This window comes from Coffea arabica, chromosome 4c, assembly GCF_036785885.1.
Source record: "Coffea arabica cultivar ET-39 chromosome 4c, Coffea Arabica ET-39 HiFi, whole genome shotgun sequence".
Classification (NCBI taxonomy): Eukaryota; Viridiplantae; Streptophyta; class Magnoliopsida; order Gentianales; family Rubiaceae; genus Coffea; species Coffea arabica.
In genome coordinates, this window is record NC_092316.1 from 50,809,032 (window position 1) to 50,828,083 (window position 19,052).

The 19,052-nt window shown below is 36.1% G+C and overlaps 1 pseudogene; it reads right to left on the bottom strand.

The window, feature by feature from the left end:
- Positions 1 to 17,151: 17,151 nt before the first annotated feature.
- Positions 17,152 to 18,629, bottom strand: LOC113739329 (F-box/kelch-repeat protein SKIP11-like; annotated as a pseudogene).
- Between the last annotated feature and the right edge of the window lie 423 nt (positions 18,630 to 19,052).

Sequence of the window (19,052 nt, forward strand, 5' to 3'; positions counted from 1 at the left end):
GAAATGAAACAAATAAGGTTCAAAGATTAAACACATTTGAAAAAGACAGAGTATGCTGAACCTGTCAGACGCTCAAGAAAACAGTACCGGACGTTCGATAATCATTGCACAACTTCGGATGTATGCTTCGGACGTCCGATAGGATTTTTCGAAGTCGACAAAACTATCGGACGTTGAATATGTCTCTATCGGAGGTCCGATAGAAATAACATAATTTCTCAAATCTTTTTGTTTGCTGTCGGACGCATAAAAAACTTGCATCGAACGTCCGAAAGAATTGAAAAAATCTCTTAAACTCACTGCCTGCTGTCGGACGCATAAAACAGGGTTATCGGACGTCCGACACTCCAACGGCTAGTTGACTCTTCAGCTACTTTTTATCCGTTGGAAGTATTAATGAGGCACTTTCTTGATCCTATATAAATAGTGGTTGGTCAGATACTTCAAACAACTTTTGCACACTGAAAATACAAAAGATTTAGAGATATTTTAGTGAGAAAATACTCTTCAAGGAAGATTTGTAGTCTTTGTGGTGTGAGGTTCATTGTAAGCTTTTCATTTGTGAGTGAATACTTCATGAGTGTAGCTCTGCGAGGGTTGTCCTGAGGGATAGTAAAACGTTCTAACTTGACCGAGTGGAGTTCGGGGCAAGGATGAGGTGAACCTTCGTTTGTACACAAGAGTGATTGTAATTCATCAACTTGAAATAGGTTGTTTGAATCAATCTACAAGCTCAAGAGGAGTTGGGTAGTTAATTAATTTGCAATTCTTTCCTTTTTATTTACTTATTGTTATGTTTATGATCTTTAAATTATTTATCTTTTCTACTCACAAACACTTGTGCTTTCTTATCAACTACTCCATTGTGTGGTTGCCTAGAAAAGAGGTTGTTTTCGGGCCTTACAAGTTCTTACTATGATTGACTTTCTGTCCCAAGATCATCTCATAATCCTCTAGCGTCTTCATAATCAGCCATAACGACTTCTTCATTCCACTAGAAAAAATAATAACATTATTTGTATAAGCTAAATGGGTAACAACCGGACACCCTAATGGAACCTTAAAAGGCACAAAACCTCGTCACCCAATCAAAAAATTTAATAGTTGAGACAAGACTTCAGCACCTATGACAAAGAGAGATGGCGAGAGCGGATCCCCTTGGCGAATACCTCGACTAGATTAAAAAAACCTTGGGGCACACCATTAATAATAATTGAGAACCAAACATTCAAAATCAGTCTCCAAACCATATTTATCCAAAACTCACTAAACCCAAACCTTCTGAGCACTTGCAATAGGAAAAGTCAAGACACCCTATCGTACGCCTTAACCATGTCTAACTTTAAGACAATATTACCCCCTCGACTAGGCTTCCCTATACCCGACACTATGTCTTGAGCTAACAGAAAATTATCAAAAATCTGTCTAGCCTTAACAAAATTACTCTGTTGAGGGGAGATAATACAAGGCAACACCTTAGCCAATCTAACAGCCAGAACTTTAGACATAACCTTATTAATAATATTACATAAACTTATCGGTTGAAATTGACTAAAGTCTTGAGGAGCACTTACCTTTGGGATAAGCACAACCAGCGTCGCAGTAATGCTCCTCGGCACCTTAGCTCCACAGAAAAAACTGTACACTACTTCATAGACATCCTTAGGGATGTACGCGAGCCGAGTCATAATCGAGTATCTCGCAAGTAGCTCGGTCAACGGCTTGGCTGGAACTTGGGTTGACCGAGTTCAACCCGAGTCTCGAGCTACTCGATTGTCATTCGAGTCGAGTTTCGAACCAATATTTTGAGACTCGAAACTTGTCGAGCTACTCGTCGAGTCGGGGGTATTTAAATAATATATTTATAATTTAAATAATATATATTATAATTATAAAATGACCATTATGGGTATAAGTTTTACGGAATTTACAATAAACTCTTCTTTATAATAAATTTCATAATGGCAAAAAAGTAATAACATAATTGCTATACTTGTCGAGCCTTATTGAGTTGAGTTTCGAGCGTAAAGCGAGTTTCTCGAGTCAAGTTTCGAGTATCGATTTTTTGTACTCGATCGAGCTCGAGTATAGCAATACTCGAGTTTGACTTAGCTCGATTACAACCCTAGGCATCCTTGCCCACCAGGTCCCAAACAAAGGAAAAGAATCTCCCTGTAAAACCATCCAACCCAACGGCACTCTTACCATCCATCGCAAACACAACCTCTTGAACCCCCTCCAAGGAAGGAACATGCACCAGATCCTCATTTTGATCATGAGATATTACTTTAGAAATTACATCTAGTGTATCCCAAAACCCCAAGCAAGGCTCAGCCGTAAACAAGCTCTCAAAGAAGTGGGCCGCCTCTATTGCAATCTAACTCTCCTCTGTTAACCAAACCCCATTGGCATCCTTAATACGATGAATTATTGACTTGGCTCTTCTCTCTGCAACTATAGAGTGGAAATAATTTGTGTTCCTATCCCCATCATGCAGCTATTTAGCTCTTGTCTTTTGCTTCCAAAATTCCTCCTCCACAAACAAAGCATTTTTAAGTACCGCTCGAGCTTCTTTGCAATACTAACAATTTCGCTCAGAGGGATCATAGTCAAAGAGAGCTTCTGCCATTGACACCTGCTCTTCAGCAACTTGCACCGCATCAAAAATATTTCCAAACTGCTCATGAGACAACTTTGGATATGCTTTTTAACTTGTCGCAATTTACTTCCCAACCACTGCAGTGAGAATGACCCTTCCCACCCTTTTCGAATCACCTCCAGTGAGAATGACCCTTCCCACCCTTTACTTCTAGTTGACATCAAATTCTAGAATTTTCAAAAAACAAGGCACAACATTACCAAAGATACCAGCAAGATAAATGAATGGACTAGCCACGACATGTAGTGTTATTCCATATTTAACAAGTGCAAACAGCTTTAACTTTCAAACAATAATAAGGGTGGCCAGAATAAATGTCATTATATTTCATCCCTGCGAAACCAGCCTGTTCAGATTGATGTGGGTAGGCCTCTCAATATCCAGTTATCTTCGACAAATATCATAATTGGCTTCATTGTCCGAAAGCATTGAAACATCTGTGTGCTCAAGGAGCGAGTGAGTGGAAAGAACGCTGTTGTAAGGCTCAACAACAGTTGTTGAGACCTGGGGAGAGGGACAAATTGTGAACCCAAGCTTTGATTTCTTGCCATAGTTGACTAAAAGCCTCTCCAATAGTAAGGAACCAAGGCCAGAGCCAGTCCCACCACCAACAGCATGAAATACTAAGAATCCTTGTAATCATGTGCTGTTGTGAGCTAGCTTTCTTTCTACTTCAACATTTATAGATAAATTTTTCTCAAAGTTTGAATTTCGTAGTATTTTCTTTCTAATAGTTTTTACTAAGTTAAAATGTAACATGATATTTTTAATTTTTCTTTTAGAAAAACACAAAAAGCCTCTAAGAAAAGATCCTGTGCAACTGCTATGATATTACTACCATCAAATCCACCACTTGGATTTTTACACACACTAATTTGGATATTTATCCATGCTGATCTATGTATTTGTTGTGATAAATGTCCTTTTGATTTCTTTTAAGGTGGTTGGTGGGTTGGAGGTTGTTTTTTTTGTGGAATCTTGGATTAATTATTTCCTCTCTCTCTCTCTCACACAAGTGATATATGTGAAGATTCGAAAATTTTCTTATTTATCGAATATTACAAGTTTACTTAAATATTTATTACTCATTTTCTCCGAATTAATTATTTCGACCATTTGAAAATCCATTTTTATGGAACAACGCCTCTTTTATAGTTTAAAGCGTTTTGTTGAAAAATTCACTTTTCGAAAATTCGTTTAGTTCGGAATAACGAGTACACATTTTTCTAGGCTATACTTGAATCGGGAGTGTATTAATATTGGAGAATTAAGAATGATCAATAATAGATTAAGAAAGGTTAATTGAGGAATTAATTCTCAATTCACGCGAGGACTCGCAAATTTACGTATTTTAAATTCCTATTTTTCGCTTATTTAATTATTTACTTGATCATTTACTCCGAATATTATTTTCTAACCTTTTTAGACCTAATTACATGGATTTATAGCTTTGTTATACTTTTAAAGTGTCTCGTTTCAAAAACTAATTTTTGAAAGCCCGTTAAGTGAAATAGCGAATGCGTGTTGGAAATAATAGTCGATTTGGGGATATAATGAGATTGAAAAATTGGAAAATTGTACATTAGTCTTGAAATAGGTATTTTATATTTAAGTACTCAAGTATTAGTTAGTAATACTATCATTATAACAATTTCTTGGAAGTTTCACTTTATCGCGCTTTATCGCGTTTAAATCGAAAGTACACGTTTTTACGCACGCGATTAATTGAGTAACTTAAAGCCATTATTTTTGGACTATTAAGAGTGAATAACAATAGTATGTATACAAGTGCATTAGAGGTTAGTGCACTAGTGAAATAAACTCGAGAGGAATTGAGCACGAAGCACGAGTTTACGCGCACTATCCTTAGTTGACTTTTGGAGCATTTTGGGCTACACATTATTAAGTTTCTCATGGGTGCATCACACTAGATCAAAACCCTTCAATTCATCATCTAAAGTGGCATGCAACACTCTCATTTTCTTGCTCTAAGACAGCCGTGCACCTCAAGAAGAAAACCCATCAAAATTCTTCATTTTCCTTCATCAAATCTTCACTAATCCTTCACCAAATCACACCAAAATTTCACCATACAGAGCTAATCACTTGAAGACTACACTAAGCTAAGAAAAAAGGGCGGTTTTACGATTTTCTTGGGCCAAGAAGGGACCAAAAATTTCTGTTTTGGATACCAAGTAAGGTAAGTAACGATCAACTACCGAAATCTTGATTTATGGAAGTAGTAATGCACATCTAAGCTCTTGTATGCATGTGGGTAGTCTTGTTTATGGTGGATTCTTGTTGTGTGGATTCTATGAACTCTCACTTTTAATGGAAAGACTGATTTGATGATTGATGATGAAATTAATGGTGGTTTAGTGCTTATATTAGTGGATTAATATTGTATTGTTGGTAGAAAATTAAAGGAGGTGCTTGGAGCAAAAGTGACCATTTTACCCCTGAGTTGTCCGACCACTTTTGTGCAAAATTTTGAGGTTCTAATGGCTTGATTATGTTTTTTACATATTATATTGGTTGCATAAAAAGTTTCATTGAAAAATAATTTGATTTAGTCACCCAAATGTTGGATTTACGACAGCTTAGCAATCTGGAAATTTATCCCGTATTCACCTAGGCAGTGTATTTGTTTTGGCTATATCTTTTTATTCCGATGTCGGAATTGAGTGCCATTTGTGGCACTGGAAATTAGACATTCCCAGCTTTCTAACGGTATAAAATTCACCTTTTGGTTCCATTTGAGTGAGCCAAACTATTCATTTGAAATTCACTATCCTGTTTCTTTGCTTCCTGGAAGGCAGCACACGGGTTGCAAATTGATGCTCACGAATGAGCTGTTTATGGATAGATTTTGAAAATGATTTCTTCTGAGAAAATATAGCCTTATGAGTTTATTTTCTAATGCCACCAACCACGCTCAATTCCGAGTTGAATTGAGTGATTTATGATCAAAATTCAAAACTGATTTTGTGAACGAAAACAGTGTTTTGGACAGATTTGAAACTAACTACGGTTTGGGACTTGTTATCCAAAGTTTCTTATTGTAAATCATCTATCGAATGTACCTTGAACATATTTTGGACATTTCTTACTGGAATGAACCATGTTAGAGATATTCCTTGACCAAATGTTTGGAAACGGCAAAACGGAAGTTCAAAGGCAGCTTAGCCTTAGAATTTCTTGTGATTTCAACGGTTTTGTTAACCCACTTTCTGTACTTATTTCTCCTTGAAATTTGGTAGAGGAACAACCCATGGTAGTATTATACTGCTAATTTTTGTGTTATTCCGAGGCCTTTTCATTTCTCAACTAAACTTCCAAACTTCGTGACTTGATTTTGGAAAATGTTGTTTTACAAGGAAATTTGGGTAACTTTGAGTTACCATATGTTGGTGCTTGAAACTTTAATTCTCATTCTGCTTGTTTTGTTTTAAACCTGGATTACAACTCTAATAGAGGTCCAAATTTCAAAGGCTAGTTCAAATTGAGTGAATTTTGCCGAATTTTCAAATTGGCCAAAAACCAACCCCGAAAGCTGTCTTCATGTGCAAAATAGCAACTTTGAGCCAATTTTTGAATACTTTCCATCTGGAATCATGGGAAAGTGTATTCTATGAACTTTTAGTACCTTGGAAGAGGTTTCCAACGGTCCAAGTTTTCCAATTTTTGACTTTTAAGGTGTGAGATACGATTTTTCTAATGTATCGTATCAAAACTGAAAATTTTCGAATATCAATGAAATGGAGTTTTCGAGTACTTCTTATTCCTTCGATATTACTTGAATGTTTTATACTTGATTTTCAAGATGGAAACTAAATCTCTCTTGTACTTTGAAACCCCATTTTTGAGAGCCTTAATTTAGGATAAATAAGTCTCGTTTCACGAGACTTTCTAAGATTGTACTATGGTATGGTCTTTTTTAATAGTAGGGGTTTGTAAATGATAGTCTATTGTTAATTGTTCAGGCACACAAGAGGACCTTCAAGAGGATCCCACAGTGAACGCCTAAAGCTCCAAGGGACATTTTTTCCTCATTTCTTATATTGGTGAGTGTCAAGTGTTTGTATTATGTGATATATCTGCAAAATGATAAGTTTTATATAAATTGAGATTTTGAAACCTTTGAGTCGAGTGTGTACTTTATCGCACTCGTCCTCATTTAAATGAAGTGAACTTGAGTTCGTGAAGTGAAGTGCTTACTTGTTTAAGTAACTTGTTAAGTGAATGTATGTGAAGTGTTTAAGTGATTTTTTATGCTGTGATTGCATAAGTCGTTGGAGTGAACCTCCTTGATACAAAAGTGTAAAAGTGGGGGACGCCTAAACTCTCTTAATGGCTAGCCTTGGACTCGAGCTAGCATGGGATTGTTTGAGCTCCTCGGTGAACCATGAGATTTCATAAGCTCGACCTATTGAGAGGTCTTGCTTGGCATACTCGCTGAAATATCGCCTCATAAATGTATTGTGGGCCCGGTGTGGTATGTAAGGTTGAGAAGGGGAAATGTAAGTGTAATTGATGTTTCTACGGATTAAACCTACCCGGTTGACGGAGTGTCAACGCGTGGAGGTTCGTGATCGTGCAAGTGGAAAATAGCTCCTGAGAGTTCCCATATCCTTGAATTGTTTCTGTTTACTTTCTTTTCAGTAAAGTGCTCTTTATTGAATAGTTATTGTTTTAAATTGATTAATTTGGGAGTATTACTTGAACTACGTGCTTGCATGTGTGTTTTTGGCCTCACGAGCGTTTTGTTCACCCTGTAGATTTGTTTTCCTTAACAGGTTTTGGGTTTGGAATAAGATTCGAAGGAATTTCTCTTTTGTGTACTCTTGAAATGGGGTTCCAACTCTTTTGTCTAGACTCTTGGATATTGTATATTTTGGACTGTATTATGGAAAACCCGATGTAAGGATTGGATGATTGTTATATTTCGTTAAATTTGAACGTTTCCGCACTAATTGTATTTATCTTTTCCGATTGTTGATTCCTAGCACCGCTATAAGTTTGAACGAAAATTGCTTGAATTCTGACAAGAGTTAGGCAGGCGTCCCGCAGATACCCTTTGGTTCGCATTAGGGAGAAGTGGAGGCGTCACAGTTGGTATCATAGTCTAAGTTTCAGATTTCTGTAGTGTATCTTAGGCTTGAAGTTTAGGATACCGAACTGTAAAACTGGGTGGAGAGTTGAGCGACTGCTTGTGGGAATGAAAACTAGACCTAGATTTGAATTAGTGGATGGCAAGGAGTTTTGATCTTGTGTGATACATGTGGGATAGTACGAAATGATCAGATCTAGTTTATTGAATATATTTGGACTTACATGGGTTTTTACTTTTAAGGGTAAGTTATGGGAGGTAAGGATGATATTAAATTATCTCGGGGACGCATTACAGTAGTCCATTATCGAGAAAGACCTAAGGGAGCATTGGAGAGATAATCTAATTTACAGAACTAGAACTTCATGTGATTTTCAAAGGACTTGCTCGCACCCAAATAAAGGGATGTTAATAGTGGTTGATCATTAAAAGTGGCTATCCGAGAAAACTAGGGTGATTCGAGGGGGTAATCAAGAACTGAGGGCAATTGCGGATGCCTAGACTACTAGAATTCCTGAAGTGAAGATTGAGATACTTAAGGAGCGAGGAAGAGACAAAGGCTCCTAGTGAGCAGTTTCAAAAAGCTGAGAACCGACTTGCAAGGGTAGTACATGAAATTAGAGACCGGACGGATAAGTCGATGGTTGGGTGTGTTACCTTGGTTGAACAAGTAGAGAATGACAAGATATTCGATATGGGACATGGGATTAAAACTCCTAGTGCTGGAAATGAAAATGATCCTATGGGATAGTAGAGACTTTTGGCTCCACCAATCACTAAACCCGTGACTTAGTCTACCTTAATGGTTTTGGCAAAGTGGTCGGGGTGATGTTTGCTCAAAGGCTATTGCACTTCGTGTTTTGCTTGATTATGTTTACTACCCTGTGAAATAATTGAATGTTACTTATGACATGCTTGACTTTATTGTTTTATGATTTCAAATCTATGATTGGGTTGTACACATCGCGACTATTTCGGTGTCTTCCTTCTTATCCTTGTATTTGTTTGGCATGGTCAAAGTGCCACTTTTCAAATCTCGTTTATGCACTCTCATTTTATATCATGTCTTTATAACTGATAAATTTATGAGTGATCGAACAAGTGAAAAGGGACTGAGGGCGAGGGATTAAGCAACCCCAAACTCAAGGAGATAATTAGGGAACGACTGTTGGACTGAACTGAAACCCTAGAAATGAAGGAAAACAATCACGTAGTTGCTGCTATTGACCATACGATTGATGTCCTAGCATGGTTGGTTGAGCACCCAATCTCTAGATCAATAAGTCAACCTAAGAGTTAAGTGAGGTGTGAAAATGAAATGATTCTTGAAGTTCGCTCCATCTGAGTTTCATGGAGAATCTAATCTCGAAATAGTAGGACCGATTTAAGGGAATCAAATAAGGCACTAGTGAAAGTAAGATATTAAAGTTTCTTCTCAAGTAACTTTACAAGTGAGTATTGGAGAGGCAACTAAGACATGAAAATTTTATATTAAGGAATAGGGTCCCTGCATCTGGTTGTGTTTGTAAGCAATGATAGTAATCTCATGGAGACTTAAGAACTCGCCCGTATTAAGCAGAGAATAGTTAAGATTTGTATTCCGGGTTAACCTATAAGCAAAAGAATGAAAAAGTATTATAACTCGAGCTTCCATTATGAATAGTTACTTATTTTGATCATTTGATCTATCTGGCAGGCTAGCATTTGACTTAAACCAACTGGTAAGATGACAACCTTGGAAGAAATGCGTAAGGAAATGGATATTCTTTGAAATGAGGTAGAATTTCAAAGAAAATTAGTTGAGTACTGGCAAGGACGGTGGAAACAAGAATATGCAGAGAAAACTGAGTTGCTACGCCAGAACGTAGAACTGGAGAAGAAACACAAAGGAAATTCTCAAGCTAGTCAGGCCGTCACTTCTCATGTAACTTGTGGATACTGTGGCAAGATTAACCATACTGAAATCGGGTGTTGGAAAAAGCAAGGAAAATGTTTTAAGTGCGGTAGTGCCGAGCCTATGTTTTCGAATTGCCCTGATAACCCTAACAAAAGGAAAAAATACTCAGCAGCCAATTAGGTTCGCTTAAATCAATCGAATGTCAGATGAGAGTAATTAATACTAATGGCTGTAAAGAAGACCCAAGTAGTGGAGGTTTCACAAGTCGAGATAGTTTGACTTCACTCGAGGGATAAAGGTTGTAATTTTATCCTCGACTAGACTGGCACTTTTGAAGATTTAATCTTTTGTATAAGGGAAAGTCTTTTGTTATTATGTATCTTGGTAACTCGGCACGTTTTGCTATAATCTTGTTGTTTTCTTTTCCCTTCTGAAATGATTTGATAAATCTATTCCAACTTGATGTACCTATTATGATCCTTATGACATATGAAACTTTACTCCGCTTTTGATTGGTTTTACGACTTCCATGTATGTTCAAATCTTGTCCCACACTTTTAAATTCATAATAAGACACGAACGGTGTTAGACGTAGTCGAGATTGTGCTTGAGAATATAGACCACCCTGAGGTCTTGGAGGCGACCAGGGATCGTGATCAAATTGAGAGTTTGGGTTGAAGTTGGGATCCAATGTTTGGTTACTAATTTGATATAGTAATACTGTGAGACTTGGGTTGGTGAAAGAAAATCTTTAGTAGATTTGATGAGTATAATGATTGAGGAATTGGATATCATATTTGGAATGGAAACTTTGAGGGTATATATATATATATATTATCGAGACTTGAACGATATGACTACTAAGCACAAATACTCCGTAGCTTCACATAAACGGAAATTTTGATCAATGGCCAGGAGCTATGAATAAGGAATTTAAAGTAGAGCTATTACCAGTTGAGAATCCTAGAAATTGATGTGGTTAACACTGCTTTCAATTTAAGACATGGACACTTTGAATTTTCAATACACCCTTCGAGTTGACTGAAGCACTAGTAGCATTTATGGGTCTAATGCATCGGAATTAAATCGTATTTGGATGAATCGGTGGTGGCATTTGTTGATGATATATCGGTATACTCGAAGGTTTGAGAAGATCACGAAAGATACCTGATAATAGTTTACAAACCTCTAGAGAGCATCAACTTTTGTTAAATTCAATAGATGTGAGTTCGCATGGAAGAAGTAACCTTTCTAGGTACACAACATCTAATGAAGGAATTGTTATTGAGTCAACTAAAATGGAAGCTGTTTAAGAGGAAACGACCAAAGAATCCTACCAAAATTTGGAATTCTTAGAGTTAGTCGAATAGTACCTTTGGTTTATTAAGGATTTTATAAGAGGGCAAGACTTGACAAGTTAATTGGGATTCTAGATGTGAGGAAGATTTTGAAAGTGAAAAATGTTTAATCGATGCACCAAGGCAGTTTTGTGATTTATATAAATGTTTCAAATGATGGTTTAGAATGTATATCATTGATACATTATAAGGTGATTTTGTATGCCTCTGGAAAGTTAAGATATCACGAGAGAAAATAATCAACTCATGATTTGGAATTAGTGGCTATAATAATTGCATTAAAGAAGTGAGGACATTACCTATGTGAGACAGAAATGAGGCCGATTAAGTTGCCCTATAACTCGGAAGTTAAAATGCCTATTGAAAAAAAAAAATATATATATATATATTTAAATTAAGTTTTGATTACTAGTTGAATGAATAGAAATTGTGAAGTATAAATTGAAAAACGTAAGTTAGTGATTGGCCTGACAGGCTTAACCATTAAAAGAATGATATTGTCTTAGGTGTGAATTTCGAGGACGAAATTCCTTTTAAGGAGGGGAGGATGTGAGGACCCGAAAATTTTCTTATTTATCGAATATTACAAGTTTACTTAAATATTTATTTACTCATTTTCTCCAAATTAATTATTTCGACCATTTGAAAATCCATTTTTATGGAACAACGCCTCTTTTATATTTTAAAGCGTTTTGTTGAAAAATTCACTTTTCGAAAATTCGTTTAGTTCAGAATAATGAGTACACGTTTTTCTAGGTTATACTTAAATCGAGAGTGTATTAATATTAGAGAATTAAGAATGATCTATTAATAATACATTAAGAAATGTTAATTGATGAATTAATACTCAATTTACGTGAGGACTCGCAAATTTACGTATTTTAAATTCCTATATCTCGCTTATTTAATTATTTACTTGACCATTTACTCCGAATATTATTTTCTAATTTCTTTAGACCTAATTACATGGATTTATAGTTTTGTTATACTTTTAAAGTGTCTTGTTTCAAAAACTAATTTTTGAAAACCCGTTAAGTGAAATAGCGAATGCGTGTTGGAAATAATAGTCGATTTGGTGATATAATGAGTTTGAAAAATTGGAAAATTGTACATTAGTCTTAAAATAGGTATTTTATATTTAAGTACTCAAGTATTAGTTAGTAATACTATCATTATAACAATTTCTTGGAAGTTTCACTTTATCGCGTTTAAATCGAAAGTACACGTTTTTACGCACGCGATTAATTGAGTAACTTAAAGCCATTATTTTTGGACTATTAAGAGTGAATAACAATAGTATGTATATAAGTGCATTAGAGGTTTAGTGCACTAGTGAAATAAACTCGAGAGGAATCGAGTACGAAGCGCGCGTGTACGTGCACTATCCTTAGTTGACTTTTAAAGCATTTTGGGCCACACATTATTAAGCTTCTCATGGGTGCATCACACTAGATCAAAACCCTTCAATTCATCATCTAAAGTGGCGTGCAACACTCTCATTTTCTTGCTCTAAGACAGCCGTGCACCTCAAGAAGAAAACCCACCAAAGTTTTTCATTTTTCCTTCATCAAATCTTCACTAATCTTTCACCAAATCACACCAAAATTTCACCATACAGAGCTAATCACCCGGAGACTACACTAAGCTAAGAAAAAGGGGCTGTTTTCACGGTTTTCTTGGGCCAAGGAGGGACCAAAAATTTCTGCTTTGGATACCAAGTAAGGTTAGTAACGATTAACTACCGAAATTTTGATTTATGGAAGTAGTAATGCACATCTAAGCTCTTGTATGCATGTGGGTAGTCTTGTTTATGGTGGATTCTTGTTGTGTGGGCTCTATGAACTCCCACTTTTGATGGAAAGACTGATTTGATGATTGATGATGAAATTAATGATGGTTTAGTACTTATATTAGTGGATTAATGTTGTATTGTTGGTAGAAAATCAAAGGAGGTACTTGGAGCAAAAGTGATCATTTTACCCTTGCCTTGTCCGATCACTTTTGTGCAAAATTTTGAGATTCTAATGGCTTGATTATGTTGTTTACATGTTATATTAGTTGTGTAAAAAGTTTCATTAAAAAATAACTTGATTTGGTCACCCAAATGTTGGATTTACGACAGCTTAGCAATCTGGAAATTTATCTCGTATTCACCCAAGCAGTGTATTTGTTTCGGCTATATCTTTTTACTCCGATGTTGGAATCGAGTTCCGTTTGTGGCACTGAAAACTAGACATTCCCATATTTATAACGGTATAAAATGCACATTTTGGTTCTATTTGAGTGAGCCAAACCATTCATTTGAAATCCACTGTCCTGTTTCGTTGCTTCCGGGAAAGCAGCACACGAGTTGCAAATTGATGCTCACGAATGAGCTGTTTATGGACAGATTTTGAAAATGGTTTCTTCTGAGAAAATATAGCCTTATGAGTCTATTTTCTAACACCAGTAACCACGTTCAATTCTAAGTTGAATTGAGTGATTTATGATCAAAATTCAAAACTGACTTTGTGAACGAAAACAGTGTTTTGGACATATTTGAAACTAACTAAGGTTTGGGACTTGTTATCCAAAGCTTCTTATTGTAAATCATCTATCGAATGTACCTTGAATATATTTTGGACATTTTCTACTGGAATGAACCATGTTGGAGATGTTCCTTGACCAAGTGTTTGGAAACGGCAAAACGGAAGTTCAAAGGCAGCTTAGCCTTAGAATTTCTTGTTATTTCAACGGTTTTGTTGACCCACTTTCTGTGCTTATTTCTCCATGAAATTTGGTAGAGGAACAACCCTTATATGGTAGTATTACACTGCTAATTTTGGTGTTATTTCGAGGCCATTTTATTTCTCAACTAAACTTCCAAAGTTCGTGACTTGATTTTGGAAAACCTTGTTTAACAAGAAAATTTGGGTAACTTTGAGCTACCATATCCTGGTGCTCGAAACTTCAATTCTCATTCTGCTTGTTTTGTTTTATACCTGGATTACAACTCTAATAGAGTTCCATATTTCAAAGGCTAGTTCAAATTGAGTGAATTTTACCAAATTTTCAAAGTTGGCCAAAAACCAACCCCGAAAGCTGTCTTCATGTTCAAAACAGCAACTTTGAGCCAATTTTTGAATACTTTCTATCTGGAATCATGAGAAAGTGTATTCCATGAACTTTTAGTACTTTGGAAGAGGTTTCCAACGGTACCAAATTTTCCAATTTTTGACTTGTAAAGTATGAGATACGATTTTTCTAATGTATCGTATTAAAACTTAAATTTTCTGAATATCAAGGAAATGGAGTTTTTCGAGTACTCCTTATTCCTTCGATATTACTTGAACGTTTTATACTTGATTTCCAAGATGGAAACTAAATCTCTCTTATACTTTGAAACCCCACTTGAGAGCCTTGATTTAGGATAAATAAGACTCGTTTCACGAGACTTTCTAAGATTGTACTATGGTACGATCTTCTTTAATAGTAGGGGTTTGTAAATGATAGTCTATTGTTAATTGCTCAGGCACACAAGAGAATCTTCAAGAGGATCCCACAGTGACTGCCTAAAGCTCCGAGGGACATTTCTTCCCCATTTCTTATATTGGTGAGTGTCAAGTGTGTGTATTATGTGATATATCTGCAAAGTGATAAGTGTTATATAAATTGAGATTTTGAAACCTTTGAGTCGAGTGTGTACTTTATCGCACTTGTCCTCATATAAACGAAGTGAACTTGAGTTCGTGAAGTGAAGTGCTTACTTGTTTAAGTAACTTGTGAAGTGAATATATGTGAAGTGTTTAAGTGATTATTTATGCTGTGATTGCATAAGTCGTTGGAATGAACCTCCTCGATACAAAAGTGTTAAAGTGGGGGATGCCCAAACTCTCTTAATGGCTAGTCTTGGACTCGAGCCAGCATGGGATTGGTCGAGCTCCTCAGTGAACCATGAGATTTCATAAGCTTGACCTATTGAGAGGTCTTGCTTGGCATACTCGCTGAAGTATCGCCTCATAAATGTATTGCGGGCTCGGTGTGGTATGTAAGGTTGAGAAGAGGAAATGTAAGTGATGTTTCTACGGATTAAACCTACCCGGTTGACGAAGTGTCAACGCGTGGAGGTTCGTGATCGTGCAAGTGGAAAATAGCTCCTGAGAGCTCTCATATTCTTGAATTGTTTCTATTTACTTTTCAGTAAAGTGCTCTTTATTGAATAGTTATTGTTTTAAATTGATTAATGTGGGAGTGTTACTTGAACTACATGCTTGCATGTGTGTTCTTAGCCTCACGAGCGTTTTGCTCACCCTGTAGATTTGTTTTTCTTAATAGGTTTTGGGCTTGGAATGAGATTCGAAGGAATTTCTCTTTTGTGTACTCTTGAAATGGGGTTCCAACTCTTTTGCTAGACTCTTGGATATTGTATATTTTGCGCTGTATTATGGGAAATCCGATGTAAGGATTGGATGATTGTTATATTTCGTTAAACTTGAATATTTCCGCACTAATTGTATTTATTTTTTCCGATTGTTGATTCCTAGTACCGCTATAAGGTTGAACGGAAATTGCTTGAATCCTGTCAAGAGTTGGGTAGGCGTCCCGCGGATACCCTTTGGTTCGCATTAGGGAGAAGTGGGGGCGTCACAATATATACACTATGACATAGTCACATATAGAGTCAGAATCAATTTTAAAACACCTGTATGACATGCATGAGAAAATTGTGTTATTTCAATTAAAAAATAATAAGTAAATCCAAGAAGATAGTGAGAATGGGAGGTTAGATATTGAGTTGGAAAGAAGAACAAAATTTGCTTCAATTGCGTGATGACAAAAGCAGTGGAGGACAAGATAGATGACCATTGAAGATCGGTGAGATGAGTTAGTCAAAAATTAACTTTATTGAAGTAGATTCCAAGGATGATTTCTTACATAGATCCAAGTCACTCAATTTACGGTAGGTTATAGATCCAAGTGGTACATTCTTGTACATTGACTGATCTTACAAATTTTTTTTTTTACATGCAACTATAATATATTTGCAAGAAAATGATCCCTAGGCATAATTTAGGCTGTGCAAAACACTCTCAAGACTTTAAATTTTTTGTGATAGCACTATTGACATCATAATATTAGTAGTTATCGACACATATGAATGTTTGAATTGTTATTTGCATTGTCTAATATCTGTATCTATACTATATATAAAAGGAGAGGAGCGGGTTGGTGTAAACATTTTGTGTTACTTTATGTTATACCAAAAGCACCCTTTAAAGTTAGTTTTCAAACTATTCACATTTCCTTTTTTTTTCCACCATAATTTCAATACAATAACTTCTTCCAATGTCAAACTATTCAAATTCTCTCTTTTTCTCCACCATAATCCCAAATACAATAAATTGCGCTAAAAAATTGTAATTACAGATTTTTCAAATAAACAAATACACGTGTACCACGAAATGTAATAACTTAATATGATGGAAAAAATAATCATATCTTTTTTTACAATAAACACATATTTAAGGAGTGCCAAAAGCACTAGTTTTAAAAAAGTATGTGATTACTAACAAAATAAGAAGTGAATAATTTAAATATTCAAGCATACGAGAAATACACTGTTAGGAAAATTGATATTTGAGAATCATCTATAACAATAAAAGATTTTCTATTTTCCTACACAAATTGTAAGAAAACATTTACATGCACACAATAATTTGTGTGTGTAGTAACCTAAATATCATGATTAACTAAAGTGGAATTTGTAATTTTTATCAGAATAAGCAATTAGAAATTATAACATCTTACAATAATATATATAAACTCAATAGAACTGTTTATATATATATATATATAATTAACACGTGGTATTAGCCCTAATCATTGAGATGTTCATCTAGCCTCTGATTGCATATATATAACAGTTGATTAAACCACTAAATGTGATTTTGGCAATTGCCAATCAGTGGAACTGTGAAACTTGTTGGTACTTTAATCAGAAGGAGAAAGGATATGTTTATCACTAGCTTTACCATATTTTAAGGATGACAATATAGAAACAAGAAAATATATAGAACAAAAGAAACCAGGCAATTTCAACTTTTCTACATCAAATTAAGATATTAAAGGAAATCAGAATTGTCTATTTACATAGCATATTCCATTCTATTTATTGAAGTTTTACAATATTTCACAGCTAAAAGATGCACCTAGTGCTCTACATTATTTGTCTATGCCTCTTGAATTTCTTTCAAGCTCTCGACTAGCCAATTTTTTTCTAAACATCAAATTAACAAGCCATATGAAAGTAAACATGTAAACTATGAGTTGTTGCCAAATCAGGACACCTCAGCAACCCATCGCAACGCAATTATACACAAAACTTCCTAAATGCTTTGTTCCCAGCAATGTCCACTCTAGGGGACCTTTATTTGGCTTCCAAGCATTGATCTCTATGTATCCTCCATTCAATGCCCTTGGTCCACTGATAATCATTAGTTGATTACCACAGGCCCTGAATGCCATCCCCCAGCCATTCATGGAGGTTGCCTATTCAGGCAATCTACCTATGGTAATCCACACATTTCTCTGCTTGTCATACTTCCAGACTTCCTTTTCATCGCAATAAGTTGTATATAACGCATTCTTCACCATTACTAGTAGAGGAGGTGCTCTTGCTATTGCAGGAAAATCATTAGTACCCTCTCTAGCACATTGAGGGTGCATATCAGGAATTTCAGACTAGGTTCCTGTCCTCAAATCATATACCTCTCCACAAGTAAGCACCTTTAAGCTGGCTCCATCGCTTGCAATTGGGTTGCCTATTCCGATACCACCGATGACATAAAACTTGCCATCTATAAATACCCCTGAACATAGTTTTCTGGGTTTATACATTGTGGGGAGAGTGCACCAACTTTCTGTTGTTGAGTTATAAAGTTCAGTAGAGCTCAGTAAATTGCCTTTTGAGTCGCAACCACCAGCCACGGTCGCAATGTCTCCAAGACTAACAGAGCCAAACAGCCATCTTGGGATGTTTGTCCTTACTCCAGATGACCATGTATTGGTTAATATGCTATATTTGTAGATCACTTTAGACTCTATTTCCTTTCCAAAGACAAGAAGTTCGGGTGCCAACAGCCAGTGACTCCTTGTCAGAAAAAAGAAAACACTTGTTTGAAATCATTTTTGGCAAAGACATCCATCTATGGCACAAAGGATCAAAAGCTTCCCATTCAAGAAGGCTGCAAGAAGCATAGACCCAGTGTTCTACCATTCCCAGCTGCCTCCTCAACTTATAAAGATCCCCACTTCTGATTAGAGACCTGAAACTCCGATTGAGTGAAGCGATAGTGCCATAATCTGCCCTCGAGCAGCGAAGCAAGCAATTAATTGAGAGATCTTGGCCAAGTTGGAGGATGAGTGAACTTGTATCAGTATAAAACCCATAGTGGCCTTGGTCATCTTCTTGATCCATAGCTTACCCTTGGAATGCCAGCGGCTTGGATGGTTTCATCAGTCCAATCTCTTCCTCGCCTCAAGGTGCTTTCGCTTTAAGTTCCCTCTCTTGGGGCACTTTTGCTTTGAGCCTTGACCTCGGAATGACAGTCGCTTGGATGATTTCATCACTCCAGTCTCTCCCTAGGGATGCTGTAGCTTTGAGTTCTCTCTCTCAGGCCCTTTCGCTTTAAGTTCTCGATAGTAGAATAAGTATTAAAAACCCACTTGCTCTCTTCTTCACAGGCACTTGGCAAGTCACGAGAGACAAGAAATGATGGCCTCTCTAATATGAAGGCTGAAAGAGTGAGAAATCTGAGAACTAAACTGGTCCAACAAAGTTAAGCCAGAAGACATCAGTCCAGGCGATATTAGTTAATGCTACAATCTGGAAAATAAAGAAGCAAAAGAATACCTAAACAGTTCAGCCATAAAAATATGATCTTTATTGAAGATTGAAATAATTACAATCTATATCTCTCTTTGATATGCTAAGAAGAGCAAATTCCATAACCATAAGACATCTAAAATAGGGAGTAACAAAGTGGATGT